The sequence below is a fragment of the Phyllobates terribilis genome, unplaced genomic scaffold (genome assembly GCF_046119375.1).
Source record: "Phyllobates terribilis strain yellow unplaced genomic scaffold, ASM4611937v1 Scaffold_40__1_contigs__length_11209783, whole genome shotgun sequence".
Classification (NCBI taxonomy): domain Eukaryota; kingdom Metazoa; phylum Chordata; class Amphibia; order Anura; family Dendrobatidae; genus Phyllobates; species Phyllobates terribilis.
Genome location: NW_027362800.1, coordinates 4429998 through 4457678, shown reverse-complemented (window position 1 = coordinate 4457678; position 27681 = coordinate 4429998). Strand labels below are relative to the sequence as shown.

At 45.1% G+C, this 27681-nt stretch overlaps 21 non-coding genes across 21 annotated transcripts; all 21 read left to right on the top strand.

Moving 5' to 3' along the window:
• The first annotated feature begins 827 nt into the window (after nucleotides 1–827).
• On the top strand, nucleotides 828–1018 carry LOC141187422 (U2 spliceosomal RNA). The gene has a single exon (XR_012261609.1). It is a non-coding gene; the product is annotated as a U2 spliceosomal RNA (small nuclear RNA).
• A 1121-nt stretch (nucleotides 1019–2139) lies between these two features.
• LOC141187421 (U2 spliceosomal RNA) lies at nucleotides 2140–2330 on the top strand. The gene has a single exon (XR_012261608.1). It is a non-coding gene; the product is annotated as a U2 spliceosomal RNA (small nuclear RNA).
• Nucleotides 2331–3453: 1123 nt separating this feature from the next.
• Nucleotides 3454–3644, top strand: LOC141187420 (U2 spliceosomal RNA). The gene has a single exon (XR_012261607.1). It is a non-coding gene; the product is annotated as a U2 spliceosomal RNA (small nuclear RNA).
• A 1120-nt stretch (nucleotides 3645–4764) lies between these two features.
• Nucleotides 4765–4955, top strand: LOC141187419 (U2 spliceosomal RNA). The gene has a single exon (XR_012261606.1). It is a non-coding gene; the product is annotated as a U2 spliceosomal RNA (small nuclear RNA).
• A 1119-nt stretch (nucleotides 4956–6074) lies between these two features.
• On the top strand, nucleotides 6075–6265 carry LOC141187417 (U2 spliceosomal RNA). Its single transcript, XR_012261605.1, has one exon. It is a non-coding gene; the product is annotated as a U2 spliceosomal RNA (small nuclear RNA).
• A 1121-nt stretch (nucleotides 6266–7386) lies between these two features.
• LOC141187416 (U2 spliceosomal RNA) lies at nucleotides 7387–7577 on the top strand. The gene has a single exon (XR_012261604.1). It is a non-coding gene; the product is annotated as a U2 spliceosomal RNA (small nuclear RNA).
• A 1121-nt stretch (nucleotides 7578–8698) lies between these two features.
• LOC141187415 (U2 spliceosomal RNA) lies at nucleotides 8699–8889 on the top strand. The gene has a single exon (XR_012261603.1). It is a non-coding gene; the product is annotated as a U2 spliceosomal RNA (small nuclear RNA).
• A 1125-nt stretch (nucleotides 8890–10014) lies between these two features.
• LOC141187414 (U2 spliceosomal RNA) lies at nucleotides 10015–10205 on the top strand. Its single transcript, XR_012261602.1, has one exon. It is a non-coding gene; the product is annotated as a U2 spliceosomal RNA (small nuclear RNA).
• A 1119-nt stretch (nucleotides 10206–11324) lies between these two features.
• Nucleotides 11325–11515, top strand: LOC141187412 (U2 spliceosomal RNA). The gene has a single exon (XR_012261600.1). It is a non-coding gene; the product is annotated as a U2 spliceosomal RNA (small nuclear RNA).
• A 1122-nt stretch (nucleotides 11516–12637) lies between these two features.
• Nucleotides 12638–12828, top strand: LOC141187411 (U2 spliceosomal RNA). Its single transcript, XR_012261599.1, has one exon. It is a non-coding gene; the product is annotated as a U2 spliceosomal RNA (small nuclear RNA).
• A 1120-nt stretch (nucleotides 12829–13948) lies between these two features.
• Nucleotides 13949–14139, top strand: LOC141187410 (U2 spliceosomal RNA). The gene has a single exon (XR_012261598.1). It is a non-coding gene; the product is annotated as a U2 spliceosomal RNA (small nuclear RNA).
• Nucleotides 14140–15259: 1120 nt separating this feature from the next.
• Nucleotides 15260–15450, top strand: LOC141187409 (U2 spliceosomal RNA). Its single transcript, XR_012261597.1, has one exon. It is a non-coding gene; the product is annotated as a U2 spliceosomal RNA (small nuclear RNA).
• A 1115-nt stretch (nucleotides 15451–16565) lies between these two features.
• On the top strand, nucleotides 16566–16756 carry LOC141187408 (U2 spliceosomal RNA). Its single transcript, XR_012261596.1, has one exon. It is a non-coding gene; the product is annotated as a U2 spliceosomal RNA (small nuclear RNA).
• A 1121-nt stretch (nucleotides 16757–17877) lies between these two features.
• On the top strand, nucleotides 17878–18068 carry LOC141187406 (U2 spliceosomal RNA). Its single transcript, XR_012261595.1, has one exon. It is a non-coding gene; the product is annotated as a U2 spliceosomal RNA (small nuclear RNA).
• Nucleotides 18069–19188: 1120 nt separating this feature from the next.
• On the top strand, nucleotides 19189–19379 carry LOC141187405 (U2 spliceosomal RNA). Its single transcript, XR_012261594.1, has one exon. It is a non-coding gene; the product is annotated as a U2 spliceosomal RNA (small nuclear RNA).
• A 1118-nt stretch (nucleotides 19380–20497) lies between these two features.
• On the top strand, nucleotides 20498–20688 carry LOC141187404 (U2 spliceosomal RNA). The gene has a single exon (XR_012261593.1). It is a non-coding gene; the product is annotated as a U2 spliceosomal RNA (small nuclear RNA).
• Nucleotides 20689–21810: 1122 nt separating this feature from the next.
• LOC141184432 (U2 spliceosomal RNA) lies at nucleotides 21811–22001 on the top strand. The gene has a single exon (XR_012259187.1). It is a non-coding gene; the product is annotated as a U2 spliceosomal RNA (small nuclear RNA).
• Nucleotides 22002–23121: 1120 nt separating this feature from the next.
• On the top strand, nucleotides 23122–23312 carry LOC141186580 (U2 spliceosomal RNA). The gene has a single exon (XR_012260845.1). It is a non-coding gene; the product is annotated as a U2 spliceosomal RNA (small nuclear RNA).
• A 1121-nt stretch (nucleotides 23313–24433) lies between these two features.
• Nucleotides 24434–24624, top strand: LOC141187403 (U2 spliceosomal RNA). The gene has a single exon (XR_012261592.1). It is a non-coding gene; the product is annotated as a U2 spliceosomal RNA (small nuclear RNA).
• A 1120-nt stretch (nucleotides 24625–25744) lies between these two features.
• On the top strand, nucleotides 25745–25935 carry LOC141187402 (U2 spliceosomal RNA). Its single transcript, XR_012261591.1, has one exon. It is a non-coding gene; the product is annotated as a U2 spliceosomal RNA (small nuclear RNA).
• Nucleotides 25936–27054: 1119 nt separating this feature from the next.
• On the top strand, nucleotides 27055–27245 carry LOC141187400 (U2 spliceosomal RNA). The gene has a single exon (XR_012261589.1). It is a non-coding gene; the product is annotated as a U2 spliceosomal RNA (small nuclear RNA).
• Nucleotides 27246–27681: the final 436 nt, after the last annotated feature.

Here is a 27681-nt window from a genome sequence, read left to right as displayed (position 1 = left end):
AAATAACTACAGGTGGTGAGATAAGCTGCACAATATAATTGACCTTTCAGTATATTGTTGCACACACACCATCTATTTAGCAAATGCCCTTGTTATCAACAGCAGCCTTTTAAACTCACCTGAGCTAACAGGTATGTGAGCTGGTTACTCTGCTGCGCTTAAAATTTCTTTTTTGGTTTGCTACAATGCCTTTTCTGAAACGTTGTCTCCCTCTGCTGGAACACTGACTTCTTTCATTTAATGCCTGCAGACTATAAAAGAGAAACCAACCCAAAAAGTTTGGTTGATTAGTCTGTGGCATTCTTTTAAACTGTTGCTTATGGCGGTCTCTGTGAGCTTCTCAGTGACATTCAGCCATCCAGGTATCCCGCCTGCAGTAGACGGAATGTGGCAATGGAACGCTGGCTGCGCGTGTCATAATAGGCTCTGAGCCTTTATATACCTGCGCACAGCATCAGCCACCTTCAGTCTGCTGCTGGACAGCCAGCAGCAGCAGCAGCAGGAGAGGTAATTAATCAGCAACCCTCCTGCTAAGGGTAGACAGCTGCTCGTTCCACCCCCCCCCCCGCCTTAATTGGTTCTCCTCCCTTCCAACGGTGTTGAGGCGGGTGGGAACAGCCGGGGGTTGAGGGTACTGTGCTAAAAGAGGTGGAGTTATGCAGATCTAAAACGCGTGGATTGCAGCAGCAGCAAGCCGAAAAGTGCAGGCATGTGAGGGATCTAGAGGTTGACAGCATGTCTTCTTAACGGGAGTCCAGGTGGCCATCTCCACAAATGGACTTTTCAGAATCCTTGGGTGGCACCGTAGTCGGAAACCAATTCTGGTTATCGCTTCTCGGCCTTTTGGCTAAGATCAAGTGTAGTATCTGTTCTTATCAGTTTAATATCTGATACGTCCCCTATCTGGGGACCATATATTAAATGGATTTTTAGAACAGGGAGATGGAAAAAGAGCTTGCTCTGTCCACTCCACGCATTGACCTGGTATTGCAGTATCTCCAGGACCGGTGCACCCCTTCTTTAATGCAGTTTCTAAAATCAGAAAGAATTGAATTCAATGCTTTTTGTTCATTTTGCTTGTTTGTCGGATTTTGGGATGGACTCTTTGGCTTTGCTTTTCTTTTCCTCATTGGATTTTTCATGTTAAAAGTTGCAGAAGCCAGATGACAAGCTCATTTTGGTTCAACTTCAGCAACTGTGCATTGCATTGCCATGTAATGTAATGTAATGCAATGCTATCTATCTAGCTCTCCCTCTATACTTCCTTTTGGATAAACAGACATATTAGGCAAGCATTTTGGAGCTTTCACCTAAATAACTACAGGTGGTGAGATAAGCTGCACAATATAATTGACCTTTCAGTATATTGTTGCACACACACCATCTATTTAGCAAATGCCCTTGTTATCAACAGCAGCCTTTTAAACTCACCTGAGCTAACAGGTATGTGAGCTGGTTACTCTGCTGCGCTTAAAATTTCTTTTTTGGTTTGCTACAATGCCTTTTCTGAAACGTTGTCTCCCTCTGCTGGAACACTGACTTCTTTCATTTAATGCCTGCAGACTATAAAAGAGAAACCAACCCAAAAAGTTTGGTTGATTAGTCTGTGGCATTCTTTTAAACTGTTGCTTATGGCGGTCTCTGTGAGCTTCTCAGTGACATTCAGCCATCCAGGTATCCCGCCTGCAGTAGACGGAATGTGGCAATGGAACGCTGGCTGCGCGTGTCATAATAGGCTCTGAGCCTTTATATACCTGCGCACAGCATCAGCCACCTTCAGTCTGCTGCTGGACAGCCAGCAGCAGCAGCAGCAGGAGAGGTAATTAATCAGCAACCCTCCTGCTAAGGGTAGACAGCTGCTCGTTCCACCCCCCCCCCCGCCTTAATTGGTTCTCCTCCCTTCCAACGGTGTTGAGGCGGGTGGGAACAGCCGGGGGTTGAGGGTACTGTGCTAAAAGAGGTGGAGTTATGCAGATCTAAAACGCATGGATTGCAGCAGCAGCAAGCCGAAAAGTGCAGGCATGTGAGGGATCTAGAGGTTGACAGCATGTCTTCTTAACGGGAGTCCAGGTGGCCATCTCCACAAATGGACTTTTCAGAATCCTTGGGTGGCACCGTAGTCGGAAACCAATTCTGGTTATCGCTTCTCGGCCTTTTGGCTAAGATCAAGTGTAGTATCTGTTCTTATCAGTTTAATATCTGATACGTCCCCTATCTGGGGACCATATATTAAATGGATTTTTAGAACAGGGAGATGGAAAAAGAGCTTGCTCTGTCCACTCCACGCATTGACCTGGTATTGCAGTATCTCCAGGACCGGTGCACCCCTTCTTTAATGCAGTTTCTAAAATCAGAAAGAATTGAATTCAATGCTTTTTGTTCATTTTGCTTGTTTGTCGGATTTTGGGATGGACTCTTTGGCTTTGCTTTTCTTCTCCTCATTGGATTTTTCATGTTAAAAGTTGCAGAAGCCAGATGACAAGCTCATTTTGGTTCAACTTCAGCAACTGTGCATTGCATTGCCATGTAATGTAATGTAATGCAATGCTATCTATCTAGCTCTCCCTCTATACTTCCTTTTGGATAAACAGACATATTAGGCAAGCATTTTGGAGCTTTCACCTAAATAACTACAGGTGGTGAGATAAGCTGCACAATATAATTGACCTTTCAGTATATTGTTGCACACACACCATCTATTTAGCAAATGCCCTTGTTATCAACAGCAGCCTTTTAAACTCACCTGAGCTAACAGGTATGTGAGCTGGTTACTCTGCTGCGCTTAAAATTTCTTTTTTGGTTTGCTACAATGCCTTTTCTGAAACGTTGTCTCCCTCTGCTGGAACACTGACTTCTTTCATTTAATGCCTGCAGACTATAAAAGAGAAACCAACCCAAAAAGTTTGGTTGATTAGTCTGTGGCATTCTTTTAAACTGTTGCTTATGGCGGTCTCTGTGAGCTTCTCAGTGACATTCAGCCATCCAGGTATCCCGCCTGCAGTAGACGGAATGTGGCAATGGAACGCTGGCTGCGCGTGTCATAATAGGCTCTGAGCCTTTATATACCTGCGCACAGCAGCAGCCACCTTCAGTCTGCTGCTGGACAGCCAGCAGCAGCAGCAGCAGGAGAGGTAATTAATCAGCAACCCTCCTGCTAAGGGTAGACAGCTGCTCGTTCCACCCCCCCCCCCCCGCCTTAATTGGTTCTCCTCCCTTCCAACGGTGTTGAGGCGGGTGGGAACAGCCGGGGGTTGAGGGTACTGTGCTAAAAGAGGTGGAGTTATGCAGATCTAAAACGCGTGGATTGCAGCAGCAGCAAGCCGAAAAGTGCAGGCATGTGAGGGATCTAGAGGTTGACAGCATGTCTTCTTAACGGGAGTCCAGGTGGCCATCTCCACAAATGGACTTTTCAGAATCCTTGGGTGGCACCGTAGTCGGAAACCAATTCTGGTTATCGCTTCTCGGCCTTTTGGCTAAGATCAAGTGTAGTATCTGTTCTTATCAGTTTAATATCTGATACGTCCCCTATCTGGGGACCATATATTAAATGGATTTTTAGAACAGGGAGATGGAAAAAGAGCTTGCTCTGTCCACTCCACGCATTGACCTGGTATTGCAGTATCTCCAGGACCGGTGCACCCCTTCTTTAATGCAGTTTCTAAAATCAGAAAGAATTGAATTCAATGCTTTTTGTTCATTTTGCTTGTTTGTCGGATTTTGGGATGGACTCTTTGGCTTTGCTTTTCTTCTCCTCATTGGATTTTTCATGTTAAAAGTTGCAGAAGCCAGATGACAAGCTCATTTTGGTTCAACTTCAGCAACTGTGCATTGCATTGCCATGTAATGTAATGTAATGCAATGCTATCTATCTAGCTCTCCCTCTATACTTCCTTTTGGATAAACAGATATATTAGGCAAGCATTTTGGAGCTTTGACCTAAATAACTACAGATGGTGAGATAAGCTGCACAATATAATTGACCTTTCAGTATATTGTTGCACACACACCATCTATTTAGCAAATGCCCTTGTTATCAACAGCAGCCTTTTAAACTCACCTGAGCTAACAGGTATGTGAGCTGGTTACTCTGCTGCGCTTAAAATTTCTTTTTTGGTTTGCTACAATGCCTTTTCTGAAACGTTGTCTCCCTCTGCTGGAACACTGACTTCTTTCATTTAATGCCTGCAGACTATAAAAGAGAAACCAACCCAAAAAGTTTGGTTGATTAGTCTGTGGCATTCTTTTAAACTGTTGCTTATGGCGGTCTCTGTGAGCTTCTCAGTGACATTCAGCCATCCAGGTATTCCGCCTGCAGTAGACGGAATGTGGCAATGGAACGCTGGCTGCGCGTGTCATAATAGGCTCTGAGCCTTTATATACCTGCGCACAGCAGCAGCCACCTTCAGTCTGCTGCTGGACAGCCAGCAGCAGCAGCAGCAGGAGAGGTGATTAATCAGCAACCCTCCTGCTAAGGGTAGACAGCTGCTCGTTCCACCCCCCCCCCGCCTTAATTGGTTCTCCTCCCTTCCAACGGTGTTGAGGCGGGTGGGAACAGCCGGGGGTTGAGGGTACTGTGCTAAAAGAGGTGGAGTTATGCAGATCTAAAACGCGTGGATTGCAGCAGCAGCAAGCCGAAAAGTGCAGGCATGTGAGGGATCTAGAGGTTGACAGCATGTCTTCTTAACGGGAGTCCAGGTGGCCATCTCCACAAATGGACTTTTCAGAATCCTTGGGTGGCACCGTAGTCGGAAACCAATTCTGGTTATCGCTTCTCGGCCTTTTGGCTAAGATCAAGTGTAGTATCTGTTCTTATCAGTTTAATATCTGATACGTCCCCTATCTGGGGACCATATATTAAATGGATTTTTAGAACAGGGAGATGGAAAAAGAGCTTGCTCTGTCCACTCCACGCATTGACCTGGTATTGCAGTATCTCCAGGACCGGTGCACCCCTTCTTTAATGCAGTTTCTAAAATCAGAAAGAATTGAATTCAATGCTTTTTGTTCATTTTGCTTGTTTGTCGGATTTTGGGATGGACTCTTTGGCTTTGCTTTTCTTCTCCTCATTGGATTTTTCATGTTAAAAGTTGCAGAAGCCAGATGACAAGCTCATTTTGGTTCAACTTCAGCAACTGTGCATTGCATTGCCATGTAATGTAATGTAATGCAATGCTATCTATCTAGCTCTCCCTCTATACTTCCTTTTGGATAAACAGACATATTAGGCAAGCATTTTGGAGCTTTCACCTAAATAACTACAGGTGGTGAGATAAGCTGCACAATATAATTGACCTTTCAGTATATTGTTGCACACACACCATCTATTTAGCAAATGCCCTTGTTATCAACAGCAGCCTTTTAAACTCACCTGAGCTAACAGGTATGTGAGCTGGTTACTCTGCTGCGCTTAAAATTTCTTTTTTGGTTTGCTACAATGCCTTTTCTGAAACGTTGTCTCCCTCTGCTGGAACACTGACTTCTTTCATTTAATGCCTGCAGACTATAAAAGAGAAACCAACCCAAAAAGTTTGGTTGATTAGTCTGTGGCATTCTTTTAAACTGTTGCTTATGGCGGTCTCTGTGAGCTTCTCAGTGACATTCAGCCATCCAGGTATCCCGCCTGCAGTAGACGGAATGTGGCAATGGAACGCTGGCTGCGCGTGTCATAATAGGCTCTGAGCCTTTATATACCTGCGCACAGCAGCAGCCACCTTCAGTCTGCTGCTGGACAGCCAGCAGCAGCAGCAGCAGGAGAGGAAATTAATCAGCAACCCTCCTGCTAAGGGTAGACAGCTGCTCGTTCCACCCCCCCCCGCCTTAATTGGTTCTCCTCCCTTCCAACGGTGTTGAGGCGGGTGGGAACAGCCGGGGGTTGAGGGTACTGTGCTAAAAGAGGTGGAGTTATGCAGATCTAAAACGCGTGGATTGCAGCAGCAGCAAGCCGAAAAGTGCAGGCATGTGAGGGATCTAGAGGTTGACAGCATGTCTTCTTAACGGGAGTCCAGGTGGCCATCTCCACAAATGGACTTTTCAGAATCCTTGGGTGGCACCGTAGTCGGAAACCAATTCTGGTTATCGCTTCTCGGCCTTTTGGCTAAGATCAAGTGTAGTATCTGTTCTTATCAGTTTAATATCTGATACGTCCCCTATCTGGGGACCATATATTAAATGGATTTTTAGAACAGGGAGATGGAAAAAGAGCTTGCTCTGTCCACTCCACGCATTGACCTGGTATTGCAGTATCTCCAGGACCGGTGCACCCCTTCTTTAATGCAGTTTCTAAAATCAGAAAGAATTGAATTCAATGCTTTTTGTTCATTTTGCTTGTTTGTCGGATTTTGGGATGGACTCTTTGGCTTTGCTTTTCTTCTCCTCATTGGATTTTTCATGTTAAAAGTTGCAGAAGCCAGATGACAAGCTCATTTTGGTTCAACTTCAGCAACTGTGCATTGCATTGCCATGTAATGTAATGTAATGCAATGCTATCTATCTAGCTCTCCCTCTATACTTCCTTTTGGATAAACAGACATATTACGCAAGCATTTTGGAGCTTTCACCTAAATAACTACAGGTGGTGAGATAAGCTGCACAATATAATTGACCTTTCAGTATATTGTTGCACACACCATCTATTTAGCAAATGCCCTTGTTATCAACAGCAGCCTTTTAAACTCACCTGAGCTAACAGGTATGTGAGCTGGTTACTCTGCTGCGCTTAAAATTTCTTTTTTGGTTTGCTACAATGCCTTTTCTGAAACGTTGTCTCCCTCTGCTGGAACACTGACTTCTTTCATTTAATGCCTGCAGACTATAAAAGAGAAACCAACCCAAAAAGTTTGGTTGATTAGTCTGTGGCATTCTTTTAAACTGTTGCTTATGGCGGTCTCTGTGAGCTTCTCAGTGACATTCAGCCATCCAGGTATCCCGCCTGCAGTAGACGGAATGTGGCAATGGAACGCTGGCTGCGCATGTCATAATAGGCTCTGAGCCTTTATATACCTGCGCACAGCAGCAGCCACCTTCAGTCTGCTGCTGGACAGCCAGCAGCAGCAGCAGCAGGAGAGGTAATTAATCAGCAACCCTCCTGCTAAGGGTAGACAGCTGCTCGTTCCACCCCCCCCCCCCCGCCTTAATTGGTTCTCCTCCCTTCCAACGGTGTTGAGGCGGGTGGGAACAGCCGGGGGTTGAGGGTACTGTGCTAAAAGAGGTGGAGTTATGCAGATCTAAAACGCGTGGATTGCAGCAGCAGCAAGCCGAAAAGTGCAGGCATGTGAGGGATCTAGAGGTTGACAGCATGTCTTCTTAACGGGAGTCCAGGTGGCCATCTCCACAAATGGACTTTTCAGAATCCTTGGGTGGCACCGTAGTCGGAAACCAATTCTGGTTATCGCTTCTCGGCCTTTTGGCTAAGATCAAGTGTAGTATCTGTTCTTATCAGTTTAATATCTGATACGTCCCCTATCTGGGGACCATATATTAAATGGATTTTTAGAACAGGGAGATGGAAAAAGAGCTTGCTCTGTCCACTCCACGCATTGACCTGGTATTGCAGTATCTCCAGGACCGGTGCACCCCTTCTTTAATGCAGTTTCTAAAATCAGAAAGAATTGAATTCAATGCTTTTTGTTCATTTTGCTTGTTTGTCGGATTTTGGGATGGACTCTTTGGCTTTGCTTTTCTTCTCCTCCTTGGATTTTTCATGTTAAAAGTTGCAGAAGCCAGATGACAAGCTCATTTTGGTTCAACTTCAGCAACTGTGCATTGCATTGCCATGTAATGTAATGTAATGCAATGCTATCTATCTAGCTCTCCCTCTATACTTCCTTTTGGATAAACAGACATATTAGGCAAGCATTTTGGAGCTTTCACCTAAATAACTACAGGTGGTGAGATAAGCTGCACAATATAATTGACCTTTCAGTATATTGTTGCACACACACCATCTATTTAGCAAATGCCCTTGTTATCAACAGCAGCCTTTTAAACTCACCTGAGCTAACAGGTATGTGAGCTGGTTACTCTGCTGCGCTTAAAATTTCTTTTTTGGTTTGCTACAATGCCTTTTCTGAAACGTTGTCTCCCTCTGCTGGAACACTGACTTCTTTCATTTAATGCCTGCAGACTATAAAAGAGAAACCAACCCAAAAAGTTTGGTTGATTAGTCTGTGGCATTCTTTTAAACTGTTGCTTATGGCGGTCTCTGTGAGCTTCTCAGTGACATTCAGCCATCCAGGTATCCCGCCTGCAGTAGACGGAATGTGGCAATGGAACGCTGGCTGCGCGTGTCATAATAGGCTCTGAGCCTTTATATACCTGTGCACAGCAGCAGCCACCTTCAGTCTGCTGCTGGACAGCCAGCAGCAGCAGCAGCAGGAGAGGTAATTAATCAGCAACCCTCCTGCTAAGGGTAGACAGCTGCTCGTTCAACCCCCCCCCCCGCCTTAATTGGTTCTCCTCCCTTCCAACGGTGTTGAGGCGGGTGGGAACAGCCGGGGGTTGAGGGTACTGTGCTAAAAGAGGTGGAGTTATGCAGATCTAAAACGCGTGGATTGCAGCAGCAGCAAGCCGAAAAGTGCAGGCATGTGAGGGATCTAGAGGTTGACAGCATGTCTTCTTAACGGGAGTCCAGGTGGCCATCTCCACAAATGGACTTTTCAGAATCCTTGGGTGGCACCGTAGTCGGAAACCAATTCTGGTTATCGCTTCTCGGCCTTTTGGCTAAGATCAAGTGTAGTATCTGTTCTTATCAGTTTAATATCTGATACGTCCCCTATCTGGGGACCATATATTAAATGGATTTTTAGAACAGGGAGATGGAAAAAGAGCTTGCTCTGTCCACTCCACGCATTGACCTGGTATTGCAGTATCTCCAGGACCGGTGCACCCCTTCTTTAATGCAGTTTCTAAAATCAGAAAGAATTGAATTCAATGCTTTTTGTTCATTTTGCTTGTTTGTCGGATTTTGGGATGGACTCTTTGGCTTTGCTTTTCTTCTCCTCATTGGATTTTTCATGTTAAAAGTTGCAGAAGCCAGATGACAAGCTCATTTTGGTTCAACTTCAGCAACTGTGCATTGCATTGCCATGTAATGTAATGTAATGCAATGCTATCTATCTAGCTCTCCCTCTATACTTCCTTTTGGATAAACAGACATATTAGGCAAGCATTTTGGAGCTTTCACCTAAATAACTACAGGTGGTGAGATAAGCTGCACAATATAATTGACCTTTCAGTATATTGTTGCACACACACCATCTATTTAGCAAATGCCCTTGTTATCAACAGCAGCCTTTTAAACTCACCTGAGCTAACAGGTATGTGAGCTGGTTACTCTGCTGCACTTAAAATTTCTTTTTTGGTTTGCTACAATGCCTTTTCTGAAACGTTGTCTCCCTCTGCTGGAACACTGACTTCTTTCATTTAATGCCTGCAGACTATAAAAGAGAAACCAACCCAAAAAGTTTGGTTGATTAGTCTGTGGCATTCTTTTAAACTGTTGCTTATGGCGGTCTCTGTGAGCTTCTCAGTGACATTCAGCCATCCAGGTATCCCGCCTGCAGTAGACGGAATGTGGCAATGGAACGCTGGCTGCGCGTGTCATAATAGGCTCTGAGCCTTTATATACCTGCGCACAGCAGCAGCCACCTTCAGTCTGCTGCTGGACAGCCAGCAGCAGCAGCAGCAGGAGAGGTAATTAATCAGCAACCCTCCTGCTAAGGGTAGACAGCTGCTCGTTCCACCCCCCCCCCCCCCCGCCTTAATTGGTTCTCCTCCCTTCCAACGGTGTTGAGGCGGGTGGGAACAGCCGGGGGTTGAGGGTACTGTGCTAAAAGAGGTGGAGTTATGCAGATCTAAAACGCGTGGATTGCAGCAGCAGCAAGCCGAAAAGTGCAGGCATGTGAGGGATCTAGAGGTTGACAGCATGTCTTCTTAACGGGAGTCCAGGTGGCCATCTCCACAAATGGACTTTTCAGAATCCTTGGGTGGCACCGTAGTCGGAAACCAATTCTGGTTATCGCTTCTCGGCCTTTTGGCTAAGATCAAGTGTAGTATCTGTTCTTATCAGTTTAATATCTGATACGTCCCCTATCTGGGGACCATATATTAAATGGATTTTTAGAACAGGGAGATGGAAAAAGAGCTTGCTCTGTCCACTCCACGCATTGACCTGGTATTGCAGTATCTCCAGGACCGGTGCACCCCTTCTTTAATGCAGTTTCTAAAATCAGAAAGAATTGAATTCAATGCTTTTTGTTCATTTTGCTTGTTTGTCGGATTTTGGGATGGACTCTTTGGCTTTGCTTTTCTTCTCCTCATTTGATTTTTCATGTTAAAAGTTGCAGAAGCCAGATGACAAGCTCATTTTGGTTCAACTTCAGCAACTGTGCATTGCATTGCCATGTAATGTAATGTAATGCAATGCTATCTATCTAGCTCTCCCTCTATACTTCCTTTTGGATAAACAGACATATTAGGCAAGCATTTTGGAGCTTTCACCTAAATAACTACAGGTGGTGAGATAAGCTGCACAATATAATTGACCTTTCAGTATATTGTTGCACACACACCATCTATTTAGCAAATGCCCTTGTTATCAACAGCAGCCTTTTAAACTCACCTGAGCTAACAGGTATGTGAGCTGGTTACTCTGCTGCGCTTAAAATTTCTTTTTTGGTTTGCTACAATGCCTTTTCTGAAACGTTGTCTCCCTCTGCTGGAACACTGACTTCTTTCATTTAATGCCTGCAGACTATAAAAGAGAAACCAACCCAAAAAGTTTGGTTGATTAGTCTGTGGCATTCTTTTAAACTGTTGCTTATGGCGGTCTCTGTGAGCTTCTCAGTGACATTCAGCCATCCAGGTATCCCGCCTGCAGTAGACGGAATGTGGCAATGGAACGCTGGCTGCGCGTGTCATAATAGGCTCTGAGCCTTTATATACCTGCGCACAGCAGCAGCCACCTTCAGTCTGCTGCTGGACAGCCAGCAGCAGCAGCAGCAGGAGAGGTAATTAATCAGCAACCCTCCTGCTAAGGGTAGACAGCTGCTCGTTCCACCCCCCCCCCGCCTTAATTGGTTCTCCTCCCTTCCAACGGTGTTGAGGCGGGTGGGAACAGCCGGGGGTTGAGGGTACTGTGCTAAAAGAGGTGGAGTTATGCAGATCTAAAACGCGTGGATTGCAGCAGCAGCAAGCCGAAAAGTGCAGGCATGTGAGGGATCTGAGGTTGACAGCATGTCTTCTTAACGGGAGTCCAGGTGGCCATCTCCACAAATGGACTTTTCAGAATCCTTGGGTGGCACCGTAGTCGGAAACCAATTCTGGTTATCGCTTCTCGGCCTTTTGGCTAAGATCAAGTGTAGTATCTGTTCTTATCAGTTTAATATCTGATACGTCCCCTATCTGGGGACCATATATTAAATGGATTTTTAGAACAGGGAGATGGAAAAAGAGCTTGCTCTGTCCACTCCACGCATTGACCTGGTATTGCAGTATCTCCAGGACCGGTGCACCCCTTCTTTAATGCAGTTTCTAAAATCAGAAAGAATTGAATTCAATGCTTTTTGTTCATTTTGCTTGTTTGTCGGATTTTGGGATGGACTCTTTGGCTTTGCTTTTCTTCTCCTCATTGGATTTTTCATGTTAAAAGTTGCAGAAGCCAGATGACAAGCTCATTTTGGTTCAACTTCAGCAACTGTGCATTGCATTGCCATGTAATGTAATGTAATGCAATGCTATCTATCTAGCTCTCCCTCTATACTTCCTTTTGGATAAACAGACATATTAGGCAAGCATTTTGGAGCTTTCACCTAAATAACTACAGGTGGTGAGATAAGCTGCACAATATAATTGACCTTTCAGTATATTGTTGCACACACACCATCTATTTAGCAAATGCCCTTGTTATCAACAGCAGCCTTTTAAACTCACCTGAGCTAACAGGTATGTGAGCTGGTTACTCTGCTGCGCTTAAAATTTCTTTTTTGGTTTGCTACAATGCCTTTTCTGAAACGTTGTCTCCCTCTGCTGGAACACTGACTTCTTTCATTTAATGCCTGCAGACTATAAAAGAGAAACCAACCCAAAAAGTTTGGTTGATTAGTCTGTGGCATTGTTTTAAACTGTTGCTTATGGCGGTCTCTGTGAGCTTCTCAGTGACATTCAGCCATCCAGGTATCCCGCCTGCAGTAGACGGAATGTGGCAATGGAACGCTGGCTGCGCGTGTCATAATAGGCTCTGAGCCTTTATATACCTGCGCACAGCAGCAGCCACCTTCAGTCTGCTGCTGGACAGCCAGCAGCAGCAGCAGCAGGAGAGGTAATTAATCAGCAACCCTCCTGCTAAGGGTAGACAGCTGCTCGTTCCACCCCCCCCCCCCGCCTTAATTGGTTCTCCTCCCTTCCAACGGTGTTGAGGCGGGTGGGAACAGCCGGGGGTTGAGGGTACTGTGCTAAAAGAGGTGGAGTTATGCAGATCTAAAACGCGTGGATTGCAGCAGCAGCAAGCCGAAAAGTGCAGGCATGTGAGGGATCTAGAGGTTGACAGTATGTCTTCTTAACGGGAGTCCAGGTGGCCATCTCCACAAATGGACTTTTCAGAATCCTTGGGTGGCACCGTAGTCGGAAACCAATTCTGGTTATCGCTTCTCGGCCTTTTGGCTAAGATCAAGTGTAGTATCTGTTCTTATCAGTTTAATATCTGATACGTCCCCTATCTGGGGACCATATATTAAATGGATTTTTAGAACAGGGAGATGGAAAAAGAGCTTGCTCTGTCCACTCCACGCATTGACCTGGTATTGCAGTATCTCCAGGACCGGTGCACCCCTTCTTTAATGCAGTTTCTAAAATCAGAAAGAATTGAATTCAATGCTTTTTGTTCATTTTGCTTGTTTGTCGGATTTTGGGATGGACTCTTTGGCTTTGCTTTTCTTCTCCTCATTGGATTTTTCATGTTAAAAGTTGCAGAAGCCAGATGACAAGCTCATTTTGGTTCAACTTCAGCAACTGTGCATTGCATTGCCATGTAATGTAATGTAATGCAATGCTATCTATCTAGCTCTCCCTCTATACTTCCTTTTGGATAAACAGACATATTAGGCAAGCATTTTGGAGCTTTCACCTAAATAACTACAGGTGGTGAGATAAGCTGCACAATATAATTGACCTTTCAGTATATTGTTGCACACACACCATCTATTTAGCAAATGCCCTTGTTATCAACAGCAGCCTTTTAAACTCACCTGAGCTAACAGGTATGTGAGCTGGTTACTCTGCTGCGCTTAAAATTTCTTTTTTGGTTTGCTACAATGCCTTTTCTGAAACGTTGTCTCCCTCTGCTGGAACACTGACTTCTTTCATTTAATGCCTGCAGACTATAAAAGAGAAACCAACCCAAAAAGTTTGGTTGATTAGTCTGTGGCATTCTTTTAAACTGTTGCTTATGGCGGTCTCTGTGAGCTTCTCAGTGACATTCAGCCATCCAGGTATCCCGCCTGCAGTAGACGGAATGTGGCAATGGAACGCTGGCTGCGCGTGTCATAATAGGCTCTGAGCCTTTATATACCTGCGCACAGCAGCAGCCACCTTCAGTCTGCTGCTGGACAGCCAGCAGCAGCAGCAGCAGGAGAGGTAATTAATCAGCAACCCTCCTGCTAAGGGTAGACAGCTGCTCGTTCCACCCCCCCCCCGCCTTAATTGGTTCTCCTCCCTTCCAACGGTGTTGAGGCGGGTGGGAACAGCCGGGGGTTGAGCGTACTGTGCTAAAAGAGGTGGAGTTATGCAGATCTAAAACGCGTGGATTGCAGCAGCAGCAAGCCGAAAAGTGCAGGCATGTGAGGGATCTAGAGGTTGACAGCATGTCTTCTTAACGGGAGTCCAGGTGGCCATCTCCACAAATGGACTTTTCAGAATCCTTGGGTGGCACCGTAGTCGGAAACCAATTCTGGTTATCGCTTCTCGGCCTTTTGGCTAAGATCAAGTGTAGTATCTGTTCTTATCAGTTTAATATCTGATACGTCCCCTATCTGGGGACCATATATTAAATGGATTTTTAGAACAGGGAGATGGAAAAAGAGCTTGCTCTGTCCACTCCACGCATTGACCTGGTATTGCAGTATCTCCAGGACCGGTGCACCCCTTCTTTAATGCAGTTTCTAAAATCAGAAAGAATTGAATTCAATGCTTTTTGTTCATTTTGCTTGTTTGTCGGATGTTGGGATGGACTCTTTGGCTTTGCTTTTCTTCTCCTCATTGGATTTTTCATGTTAAAAGTTGCAGAAGCCAGATGACAAGCTCATCTTGGTTCAACTTCAGCAACTGTGCATTGCATTGCCATGTAATGTAATGTAATGCAATGCTATCTATCTAGCTCTCCCTCTATACTTCCTTTTGGATAAACAGACATATTAGGCAAGCATTTTGGAGCTTTCACTTAAATAACTACAGGTGGTGAGATAAACTGCACAATATAATTGACCTTTCAGTATATTGTTGCACACACACCATCTATTTAGCAAATGCCCTTGTTATCAACAGCAGCCTTTTAAACTCACCTGAGCTAACAGGTATGTGAGCTGGTTACTCTGCTGCGCTTAAAATTTCTTTTTTGGTTTGCTACAATGCCTTTTCTGAAACGTTGTCTCCCTCTGCTGGAACACTGACTTCTTTCATTTAATGCCTGCAGACTATAAAAGAGAAACCAACCCAAAAAGTTTGGTTGATTAGTCTGTGGCATTCTTTTAAACTGTTGCTTATGGCGGTCTCTGTGAGCTTCTCAGTGACATTCAGCCATCCAGGTATCCCGCCTGCAGTAGACGGAATGTGGCAATGGAACGCTGGCTGCGCGTGTCATAATAGGCTCTGAGCCTTTATATACCTGCGCACAGCAGCAGCCACCTTCAGTCTGCTGCTGGACAGCCAGCAGCAGCAGCAGCAGGAGAGGTAATTAATCAGCAACCCTCCTGCTAAGGGTAGACAGCTGCTCGTTCCACCCCCCCCCCGCCTTAATTGGTTCTCCTCCCTTCCAACGGTGTTGAGGCGGGTGGGAACAGCCGGGGGTTGAGGGTACTGTGCTAAAAGAGGTGGAGTTATGCAGATCTAAAACGCGTGGATTGCAGCAGCAGCAAGCCGAAAAGTGCAGGCATGTGAGGGATCTAGAGGTTGACAGCATGTCTTCTTAACGGGAGTCCAGGTGGCCATCTCCACAAATGGACTTTTCAGAATCCTTGGGTGGCACCGTAGTCGGAAAGCAATTCTGGTTATCGCTTCTCGGCCTTTTGGCTAAGATCAAGTGTAGTATCTGTTCTTATCAGTTTAATATCTGATACGTCCCCTATCTGGGGACCATATATTAAATGGATTTTTAGAACAGGGAGATGGAAAAAGAGCTTGCTCTGTCCACTCCACGCATTGACCTGGTATTGCAGTATCTCCAGGACCGGTGCACCCCTTCTTTAATGCAGTTTCTAAAATCAGAAAGAATTGAATTCAATGCTTTTTGTTCATTTTGCTTGTTTGTCGGATTTTGGGATGGACTCTTTGGCTTTGCTTTTCTTCTCCTCATTGGATTTTTCATGTTAAAAGTTGCAGAAGCCAGATGACAAGCTCATTTTGGTTCAACTTCAGCAACTGTGCATTGCATTGCCATGTAATGTAATGTAATGCAATGCTATCTATCTAGCTCTCCCTCTATACTTCCTTTTGGATAAACAGACATATTAGGCAAGCATTTTGGAGCTTTCACCTAAATAACTACAGGTGGTGAGATAAGCTGCACAATATAATTGACCTTTCAGTATATTGTTGCACACACACCATCTATTTAGCAAATGCCCTTGTTATCAACAGCAGCCTTTTAAACTCACCTGAGCTAACAGGTATGTGAGCTGGTTACTCTGCTGCGCTTAAAATTTCTTTTTTGGTTTGCTACAATGCCTTTTCTGAAACGTTGTCTCCCTCTGCTGGAACACTGACTTCTTTCATTTAATGCCTGCAGACTATAAAAGAGAAACCAACCCAAAAAGTTTGGTTGATTAGTCTGTGGCATTCTTTTCAACTGTTGCTTATGGCGGTCTCTGTGAGCTTCTCAGTGACATTCAGCCATCCAGGTATCCCGCCTGCAGTAGACGGAATGTGGCAATGGAACGCTGGCTGCGCGTGTCATAATAGGCTCTGAGCCTTTATATACCTGCGCACAGCAGCAGCCACCTTCAGTCTGCTGCTGGACAGCCAGCAGCAGCAGGAGAGGTAATTAATCAGCAACCCTCCTGCTAAGGGTAGACAGCTGCTCGTTCCACCCCCACCCCCGCCTTAATTGGTTCTCCTCCCTTCCAACGGTGTTGAGGCGGGTGGGAACAGCCGGGGGTTGAGGGTACTGTGCTAAAAGAGGTGGAGTTATGCAGATCTAAAACGCGTGGATTGCAGCAGCAGCAAGCCGAAAAGTGCAGGCATGTGAGGGATCTAGAGGTTGACAGCATGTCTTCTTAACGGGAGTCCAGGTGGCCATCTCCACAAATGGACTTTTCAGAATCCTTGGGTGGCACCGTAGTCGGAAACCAATTCTGGTTATCGCTTCTCGGCCTTTTGGCTAAGATCAAGTGTAGTATCTGTTCTTATCAGTTTAATATCTGATACGTCCCCTATCTGGGGACCATATATTAAATGGATTTTTAGAACAGGGAGATGGAAAAAGAGCTTGCTCTGTCCACTCCACGCATTGACCTGGTATTGCAGTATCTCCAGGACCGGTGCACCCCTTCTTTAATGCAGTTTCTAAAATCAGAAAGAATTGAATTCAATGCTTTTTGTTCATTTTGCTTGTTTGTCGGATTTTGGGATGGACTCTTTGACTTTGCTTTTCTTCTCCTCATTGGATTTTTCATGTTAAAAGTTGCAGAAGCCAGATGACAAGCTCATTTTGGTTCAACTTCAGCAACTGTGCATTGCATTGCCATGTAATGTAATGTAATGCAATGCTATCTATCTAGCTCTCCCTCTATACTTCCTTTTGGATAAACAGACATATTAGGCAAGCATTTTGGAGCTTTCACCTAAATAACTACAGGTGGTGAGATAAGCTGCACAATATAATTGACCTTTCAGTATATTGTTGCACACACACCATCTATTTAGCAAATGCCCTTGTTATCAACAGCAACCTTTTAAACTCACCTGAGCTAACAGGTATGTGAGCTGGTTACTCTGCTGCGCTTAAAATTTCTATTTTGGTTTGCTACAATGCCTTTTCTGAAACGTTGTCTCCCTCTGCTGGAACACTGACTTCTTTCATTTAATGCCTGCAGACTATAAAAGAGAAACCAACCCAAAAAGTTTGGTTGATTAGTCTGTGGCATTCTTTTAAACTGTTGCTTATGGCGGTCTCTGTGAGCTTCTCAGTGACATTCAGCCATCCAGGTATCCCGCCTGCAGTAGACGGAATGTGGCAATGGAACGCTGGCTGCGCGTGTCATAATAGGCTCTGAGCCTTTATATACCTGCGCACAGCAGCAGCCACCTTCAGTCTGCTGCTGGACAGCCAGCAGCAGCAGCAGCAGGAGAGGTAATTAATCAGCAACCCTCCTGCTAAGGGTAGACAGCTGCTCGTTCCACCCCCCCCCCCGCCTTAATTGGTTCTCCTCCCTTCCAACGGTGTTGAGGCGGGTGGGAACAGCCGGGGGTTGAGGGTACTGTGCTAAAAGAGGTGGAGTTATGCAGATCTAAAACGCGTGGATTGCAGCAGCAGCAAGCCGAAAAGTGCAGGCATGTGAGGGATCTAGAGGTTGACAGCATGTCTTCTTAACGGGAGTCCAGGTGGCCATCTCCACAAATGGACTTTTCAGAATCCTTGGGTGGCACCGTAGTCGGAAACCAATTCTGGTTATCGCTTCTCGGCCTTTTGGCTAAGATCAAGTGTAGTATCTGTTCTTATCAGTTTAATATCTGATACGTCCCCTATCTGGGGACCATATATTAAATGGATTTTTAGAACAGGGAGATGGAAAAAGAGCTTGCTCTGTCCACTCCACGCATTGACCTGGTATTGCAGTATCTCCAGGACCGGTGCACCCCTTCTTTAATGCAGTTTCTAAAATCAGAAAGAATTGAATTCAATGCTTTTTGTTCATTTTGCTTGTTTGTCGGATTTTGGGATGGACTCTTTGGCTTTGCTTTTCTTCTCCTCATTGGATTTTTCATGTTAAAAGTTGCAGAAGCCAGATGACAAGCTCATTTTGGTTCAACTTCAGCAACTGTGCATTGCATTGCCATGTAATGTAATGTAATGCAATGCTATCTATCTAGCTCTCCCTCTATACTTCCTTTTGGATAAACAGACATATTAGGCAAGCATTTTGGAGCTTTCACCTAAATAACTACAGGTGGTGAGATAAGCTGCACAATATAATTGACCTTTCAGTATATTGTTGCACACACACCATCTATTTAGCAAATGCCCTTGTTATCAACAGCGGCCTTTTAAACTCACCTGAGCTAACAGGTATGTGAGCTGGTTACTCTGCTGCGCTTAAAATTTCTTTTTTGGTTTGCTACAATGCCTTTTCTGAAACGTTGTCTCCCTCTGCTGGAACACTGACTTCTTTCATTTAATGCCTGCAGACTATAAAAGAGAAACCAACCCAAAAAGTTTGGTTGATTAGTCTGTGGCATTCTTTTAAACTGTTGCTTATGGCGGTCTCTGTGAGCTTCTCAGTGACATTCAGCCATCCAGGTATCCCGCCTGCAGTAGACGGAATGTGGCAATGGAACGCTGGCTGCGCGTGTCATAATAGGCTCTGAGCCTTTATATACCTGCGCACAGCAACAGCCACCTTCAGTCTGCTGCTGGACAGCCAGCAGCAGCAGCAGCAGGAGAGGTAATTAATCAGCAACCCTCCTGCTAAGGGTAGACAGCTGCTCGTTCCACCCCCCCCCCGCCTTAATTGGTTCTCCTCCCTTCCAACGGTGTTGAGGCGGGTGGGAACAGCCGGGGGTTGAGGGTACTGTGCTAAAAGAGGTGGAGTTATGCAGATCTAAAACGCGTGGATTGCAGCAGCAGCAAGCCGAAAAGTGCAGGCATGTGAGGGATCTAGAGGTTGACAGCATGTCTTCTTAACGGGAGTCCAGGTGGCCATCTCCACAAATGGACTTTTCAGAATCCTTGGGTGGCACCGTAGTCGGAAACCAATTCTGGTTATCGCTTCTCGGCCTTTTGGCTAAGATCAAGTGTAGTATCTGTTCTTATCAGTTTAATATCTGATACGTCCCCTATCTGGGGACCATATATTAAATGGATTTTTAGAACAGGGAGATGGAAAAAGAGCTTGCTCTGTCCACTCCACGCATTGACCTGGTATTGCAGTATCTCCAGGACCGGTGCACCCCTTCTTTAATGCAGTTTCTAAAATCAGAAAGAATTGAATTCAATGCTTTTTGTTCATTTTGCTTGTTTGTCGGATTTTGGGATGGACTCTTTGGCTTTGCTTTTCTTCTCCTCATTGGATTTTTCATGTTAAAAGTTGCAGAAGCCAGATGACAAGCTCATTTTGGTTCAACTTCAGCAACTGTGCATTGCATTGCCATGTAATGTAATGTAATGCAATGCTATCTATCTAGCTCTCCCTCTATACTTCCTTTTGGATAAACAGACATATTAGGCAAGCATTTTGGAGCTTTCACCTAAATAACTACAGGTGGTGAGATAAGCTGCACAATATAATTGACCTTTCAGTATATTGTTGCACACACACCATCTATTTAGCAAATGCCCTTGTTATCAACAGCAGCCTTTTAAACTCACCTGAGCTAACAGGTATGTGAGCTGGTTACTCTGCTGCGCTTAAAATTTCTTTTTTGGTTTGCTACAATGCCTTTTCTGAAACGTTGTCTCCCTCTGCTGGAACACTGACTTCTTTCATTTAATGCCTGCAGACTATAAAAGAGAAACCAACCCAAAAAGTTTGGTTGATTAGTCTGTGGTATTCTTTTAAACTGTTGCTTATGGCGGTCTCTGTGAGCTTCTCAGTGACATTCAGCCATCCAGGTATCCCGCCTGCAGTAGACGGAATGTGGCAATGGAACGCTGGCTGCGCGTGTCATAATAGGCTCTGAGCCTTTATATACCTGCGCACAGCAGCAGCCACCTTCAGTCTGCTGCTGGACAGCCAGCAGCAGCAGCAGGAGAGGTAATTAATCAGCAACCCTCCTGCTAAGGGTAGACAGCTGCTCGTTCCACCCCCCCCCCCGCCTTAATTGGTTCTCCTCCCTTCCAACGGTGTTGAGGCGGGTGGGAACAGCCGGGGGTTGAGGGTACTGTGCTAAAAGAGGTGGAGTTATGCAGATCTAAAACGCGTGGATTGCAGCAGCAGCAAGCCGAAAAGTGCAGGCATGTGAGGGATCTAGAGGTTGACAGCATGTCTTCTTAACGGGAGTCCAGGTGGCCATCTCCACAAATGGACTTTTCAGAATCCTTGGGTGGCACCGTAGTCGGAAACCAATTCTGGTTATCGCTTCTCGGCCTTTTGGCTAAGATCAAGTGTAGTATCTGTTCTTATCAGTTTAATATCTGATACGTCCCCTATCTGGGGACCATATATTAAATGGATTTTTAGAACAGGGAGATGGAAAAAGAGCTTGCTCTGTCCACTCCACGCATTGACCTGGTATTGCAGTATCTCCAGGACCGGTGCACCCCTTCTTTAATGCAGTTTCTAAAATCAGAAAGAATTGAATTCAATGCTTTTTGTTCATTTTGCTTGTTTGTCGGATTTTGGGATGGACTCTTTGGCTTTGCTTTTCTTCTCCTCATTGGATTTTTCATGTTAAAAGTTGCAGAAGCCAGATGACAAGCTCATTTTGGTTCAACTTCAGCAACTGTGCATTGCATTGCCATGTAATGTAATGTAATGCAATGCTATCTATCTAGCTCTCCCTCTATACTTCCTTTTGGATAAACAGACATATTAGGCAAGCATTTTGGAGCTTTCACCTAAATAACTACAGGTGGTGAGATAAGCTGCACAATATAATTGACCTTTCAGTATATTGTTGCACACACACCATCTATTTAGCAAATGCCCTTGTTATCAACAGCAGCCTTTTAAACTCACCTGAGCTAACAGGTATGTGAGCTGGTTACTCTGCTGCGCTTAAAATTTCTTTTTTGGTTTGCTACAATGCCTTTTCTGAAACGTTGTCTCCCTCTGCTGGAACACTGACTTCTTTCATTTAATGCCTGCAGACTATAAAAGAGAAACCAACCCAAAAAGTTTGGTTGATTAGTCTGTGGCATTCTTTTAAACTGTTGCTTATGGCGGTCTCTGTGAGCTTCTCAGTGACATTCAGCCATCCAGGTATCCCGCCTGCAGTAGACGGAATGTGGCAATGGAACGCTGGCTGCGCGTGTCATAATAGGCTCTGAGCCTTTATATACCTGCGCACAGCAGCAGCCACCTTCAGTCTGCTGCTGGACAGCCAGCAGCAGCAGCAGCAGGAGAGGTAATTAATCAGCAACCCTCCTGCTAAGGGTAGACAGCTGCTCGTTCCACCCCCCCCCCCGCCTTAATTGGTTCTCCTCCCTTCCAACGGTGTTGAGGCGGGTGGGAACAGCCGGGGTTTGAGGGGTACTGTGCTAAAAGAGGTGGAGTTATGCAGATCTAAAACGCGTGGATTGCAGCAGCAGCAAGCCGAAAAGTGCAGGCATGTGAGGGATCTAGAGGTTGACAGCATGTCTTCTTAACGGGAGTCCAGGTGGCCATCTCCACAAATGGACTTTTCAGAATCCTTGGGTGGCACCGTAGTCGGAAACCAATTCTGGTTATCGCTTCTCGGCCTTTTGGCTAAGATCAAGTGTAGTATCTGTTCTTATCAGTTTAATATCTGATACGTCCCCTATCTGGGGACCATATATTAAATGGATTTTTAGAACAGGGAGATGGAAAAAGAGCTTGCTCTGTCCACTCCACGCATTGACTTGGTATTGCAGTATCTCCAGGACCGGTGCACCCCTTCTTTAATGCAGTTTCTAAAATCAGAAAGAATTGAATTCAATGCTTTTTGTTCATTTTGCTTGTTTGTCGGATTTTGGGATGGACTCTTTGGCTTTGCTTTTCTTCTCCTCATTGGATTTTTCATGTTAAAAGTTGCAGAAGCCAGATGACAAGCTCATTTTGGTTCAACTTCAGCAACTGTGCATTGCATTGCCATGTAATGTAATGTAATGCAATGCTATCTATCTAGCTCTCCCTCTATACTTCCTTTTGGATAAACAGACATATTAGGCAAGCATTTTGGAGCTTTCACCTAAATAACTACAGGTGGTGAGATAAGCTGCACAATATAATTGACCTTTCAGTATATTGTTGCACACACACCATCTATTTAGCAAATGCCCTTGTTATCAACAGCAGCCTTTTAAACTCACCTGAGCTAACAGGTATGTGAGCTGGTTACTCTGCTGCGCTTAAAATTTCTTTTTTGGTTTGCTACAATGCCTTTTCTGAAACGTTGTCTCCCTCTGCTGGAACACTGACTTCTTTCATTTAATGCCTGCAGACTATAAAAGAGAAACCAACCCAAAAAGTTTGGTTGATTAGTCTGTGGCATTCTTTTAAACTGTTGCTTATGGCGGTCTCTGTGAGCTTCTCAGTGACATTCAGCCATCCAGGTATCCCGCCTGCAGTAGACGGAATGTGGCAATGGAACGCTGGCTGCGCGTGTTATAATAGGCTCTGAGCCTTTATATACCTGCGCACAGCAGCAGCCACCTTCAGTCTGCTGCTGGACAGCCAGCAGCAGCAGCAGCAGGAGAGGTAATTAATCAGCAACCCTCCTGCTAAGGGTAGACAGCTGCTCGTTCCACCCCCCCCCCGCCTTAATTGGTTCTCCTCCCTTCCAACGGTGTTGAGGCGGGTGGGAACAGCCGGGGGTTGAGGGTACTGTGCTAAAAGAGGTGGAGTTATGCCGATCTAAAACGCGTGGATTGCAGCAGCAGCAAGCCGAAAAGTGCAGGCATGTGAGGGATCTAGAGGTTGACAGCATGTCTTCTTAACGGGAGTCCAGGTGGCCATCTCCACAAATGGACTTTTCAGAATCCTTGGGTGGCACCGTAGTCGGAAACCAATTCTGATTATCGCTTCTCGGCCTTTTGGCTAAGATCAAGTGTAGTATCTGTTCTTATCAGTTTAATATCTGATATGTCCCCTATCTGGGGACCATATATTAAATGGATTTTTAGAACAGGGAGATGGAAAAAGAGCTTGCTCTGTCCACTCCACGCATTGACCTGGTATTGCAGTATCTCCAGGACCGGTGCACCCCTTCTTTAATGCAGTTTCTAAAATCAGAAAGAATTGAATTCAATGCTTTTTGTTCATTTTGCTTGTTTGTCGGATTTTGGGATGGACTCTTTGGCTTTGCTTTTCTTCTCCTCATTGGATTTTTCATGTTAAAAGTTGCAGAAGCCAGATGACAAGCTCATTTTGGTTCAACTTCAGCAACTGTGCATTGCATTGCCATGTAATGTAATGTAATGCAATGCTATCTATCTAGCTCTCCCTCTATACTTCCTTTTGGATAAACAGACATATTAGGCAAGCATTTTGGAGCTTTCACCTAAATAACTACAGGTGGTGAGATAAGCTGCACAATATAATTGACCTTTCAGTATATTGTTGCACACACACCATCTATTTAGCAAATGCCCTTGTTATCAACAGCAGCCTTTTAAACTCACCTGAGCTAACAGGTATGTGAGCTGGTTACTCTGCTGCGCTTAAAATTTCTTTTTTGGTTTGCTACAATGCCTTTTCTGAAACGTTGTCTCCCTCTGCTGGAACACTGACTTCTTTCATTTAATGCCTGCAGACTATAAAAGAGAAACCAACCCAAAAAGTTTGGTTGATTAGTCTGTGGCATTCTTTTAAACTGTTGCTTATGGCGGTCTCTGTGAGCTTCTCAGTGACATTCAGCCATCCAGGTATCCCGCCTGCAGTAGACGGAATGTGGCAATGGAACGCTGGCTGCGCGTGTCATAATAGGCTCTGAGCCTTTATATACCTGCGCACAGCAGCAGCCACCTTCAGTCTGCTGCTGGACAGCCAGCAGCAGCAGCAGCAGGAGAGGTAATTAATCAGCAACCCTCCTGCTAAGGGTAGACAGCTGCTCGTTCCACCCCCCCCCCCGCCTTAATTGGTTCTCCTCCCTTCCAACGGTGTTGAGGCGGGTGGGAACAGCCGGGGGTTGAGGGTACTGTGCTAAAAGAGGTGGAGTTATGCAGATCTAAAACGCGTGGATTGCAGCAGCAGCAAGCCGAAAAGTGCAGGCATGTGAGGGATCTAGAGGTTGACAGCATGTCTTCTTAACGGGAGTCCAGGTGGCCATCTCCACAAATGGACTTTTCAGAATCCTTGGGTGGCACCGTAGTCGGAAACCAATTCTGGTTATCGCTTCTCGGCCTTTTGGCTAAGATCAAGTGTAGTATCTGTTCTTATCAGTTTAATATCTGATACGTCCCCTATCTGGGGACCATATATTAAATGGATTTTTAGAACAGGGAGATGGAAAAAGAGCTTGCTCTGTCCACTCCACGCATTGACCTGGTATTGCAGTATCTCCAGGACCGGTGCACCCCTTCTTTAATGCAGTTTCTAAAATCAGAAAGAATTGAATTCAATGCTTTTTGTTCATTTTGCTTGTTTGTCGGATTTTGGGATGGACTCTTTGGCTTTGCTTTTCTTCTCCTCATTGGATTTTTCATGTTAAAAGTTGCAGAAGCCAGATGACAAGCTCATTTTGGTTCAACTTCAGCAACTGTGCATTGCATTGCCATGTAATGTAATGTAATGCAATGCTATCTATCTAGCTCTCCCTCTATACTTCCTTTTGGATAAACAGACATATTAGGCAAGCATTTTGGAGCTTTCACCTAAATAACTACAGGTGGTGAGATAAGCTGCACAATATAATTGACCTTTCAGTATATTGTTGCACACACACCATCTATTTAGCAAATGCCCTTGTTATCAACAGCAGCCTTTTAAACTCACCTGAGCTAACAGGTATGTGAGCTGGTTACTCTGCTGCGCTTAAAATTTCTTTTTTGGTTTGCTACAATGCCTTTTCTGAAACGTTGTCTCCCTCTGCTGGAACACTGACTTCTTTCATTTAATGCCTGCAGACTATAAAAGAGAAACCAACCCAAAAAGTTTGGTTGATTAGTCTGTGGCATTCTTTTAAACTGTTGCTTATGGCGGTCTCTGTGAGCTTCTCAGTGACATTCAGCCATCCAGGTATCCCGCCTGCAGTAGACGGAATGTGGCAATGGAACGCTGGCTGCGCGTGTCATAATAGGCTCTGAGCCTTTATATACCTGCGCACAGCAGCAGCCACCTTCAGTCTGCTGCTGGACAGCCAGCAGCAGCAGCAGCAGGAGAGGTAATTAATCAGCAACCCTCCTGCTAAGGGTAGACAGCTGCTCGTTCCACCCCCCCCCCGCCTTAATTGGTTCTCCTCCCTTCCAACGGTGTTGAGGCGGGTGGGAACAGCCGGGGGTTGAGCGTACTGTGCTAAAAGAGGTGGAGTTATGCAGATCTAAAACGCGTGGATTGCAGCAGCAGCAAGCCGAAAAGTGCAGGCATGTGAGGGATCTAGAGGTTGACAGCATGTCTTCTTAACGGGAGTCCAGGTGGCCATCTCCACAAATGGACTTTTCAGAATCCTTGGGTGGCACCGTAGTCGGAAACCAATTCTGGTTATCGCTTCTCGGCCTTTTGGCTAAGATCAAGTGTAGTATCTGTTCTTATCAGTTTAATATCTGATACGTCCCCTATCTGGGGACCATATATTAAATGGATTTTTAGAACAGGGAGATGGAAAAAGAGCTTGCTCTGTCCACTCCACGCATTGACCTGGTATTGCAGTATCTCCAGGACCGGTGCACCCCTTCTTTAATGCAGTTTCTAAAATCAGAAAGAATTGAATTCAATGCTTTTTGTTCATTTTGCTTGTTTGTCGGATGTTGGGATGGACTCTTTGGCTTTGCTTTTCTTCTCCTCATTGGATTTTTCATGTTAAAAGTTGCAGAAGCCAGATGACAAGCTCATCTTGGTTCAACTTCAGCAACTGTGCATTGCATTGCCATGTAATGTAATGTAATGCAATGCTATCTATCTAGCTCTCCCTCTATACTTCCTTTTGGATAAACAGACATATTAGGCAAGCATTTTGGAGCTTTCACTTAAATAACTACAGGTGGTGAGATAAACTGCACAATATAATTGACCTTTCAGTATATTGTTGCACACACACCATCTATTTAGCAAATGCCCTTGTTATCAACAGCAGCCTTTTAAACTCACCTGAGCTAACAGGTATGTGAGCTGGTTACTCTGCTGCGCTTAAAATTTCTTTTTTGGTTTGCTACAATGCCTTTTCTGAAACGTTGTCTCCCTCTGCTGGAACACTGACTTCTTTCATTTAATGCCTGCAGACTATAAAAGAGAAACCAACCCAAAAAGTTTGGTTGATTAGTCTGTGGCATTCTTTTAAACTGTTGCTTATGGCGGTCTCTGTGAGCTTCTCAGTGACATTCAGCCATCCAGGTATCCCGCCTGCAGTAGACGGAATGTGGCAATGGAACGCTGGCTGCGCGTGTCATAATAGGCTCTGAGCCTTTATATACCTGCGCACAGCAGCAGCCACCTTCAGTCTGCTGCTGGACAGCCAGCAGCAGCAGCAGCAGGAGAGGTAATTAATCAGCAACCCTCCTGCTAAGGGTAGACAGCTGCTCGTTCCACCCCCCCCCGCCTTAATTGGTTCTCCTCCCTTCCAACGGTGTTGAGGCGGGTGGGAACAGCCGGGGGTTGAGGGTACTGTGCTAAAAGAGGTGGAGTTATGCAGATCTAAAACGCGTGGATTGCAGCAGCAGCAAGCCGAAAAGTGCAGGCATGTGAGGGATCTAGAGGTTGACAGCATGTCTTCTTAACGGGAGTCCAGGTGGCCATCTCCACAAATGGACTTTTCAGAATCCTTGGGTGGCACCGTAGTCGGAAAGCAATTCTGGTTATCGCTTCTCGGCCTTTTGGCTAAGATCAAGTGTAGTATCTGTTCTTATCAGTTTAATATCTGATACGTCCCCTATCTGGGGACCATATATTAAATGGATTTTTAGAACAGGGAGATGGAAAAAGAGCTTGCTCTGTCCACTCCACGCATTGACCTGGTATTGCAGTATCTCCAGGACCGGTGCACCCCTTCTTTAATGCAGTTTCTAAAATCAGAAAGAATTGAATTCAATGCTTTTTGTTCATTTTGCTTGTTTGTCGGATTTTGGGATGGACTCTTTGGCTTTGCTTTTCTTCTCCTCATTGGATTTTTCATGTTAAAAGTTGCAGAAGCCAGATGACAAGCTCATTTTGGTTCAACTTCAGCAACTGTGCATTGCATTGCCATGTAATGTAATGTAATGCAATGCTATCTATCTAGCTCTCCCTCTATACTTCCTTTTGGATAAACAGACATATTAGGCAAGCATTTTGGAGCTTTCACCTAAATAACTACAGGTGGTGAGATAAGCTGCACAATATAATTGACCTTTCAGTATATTGTTGCACACACACCATCTATTTAGCAAATGCCCTTGTTATCAACAGCAGCCTTTTAAACTCACCTGAGCTAACAGGTATGTGAGCT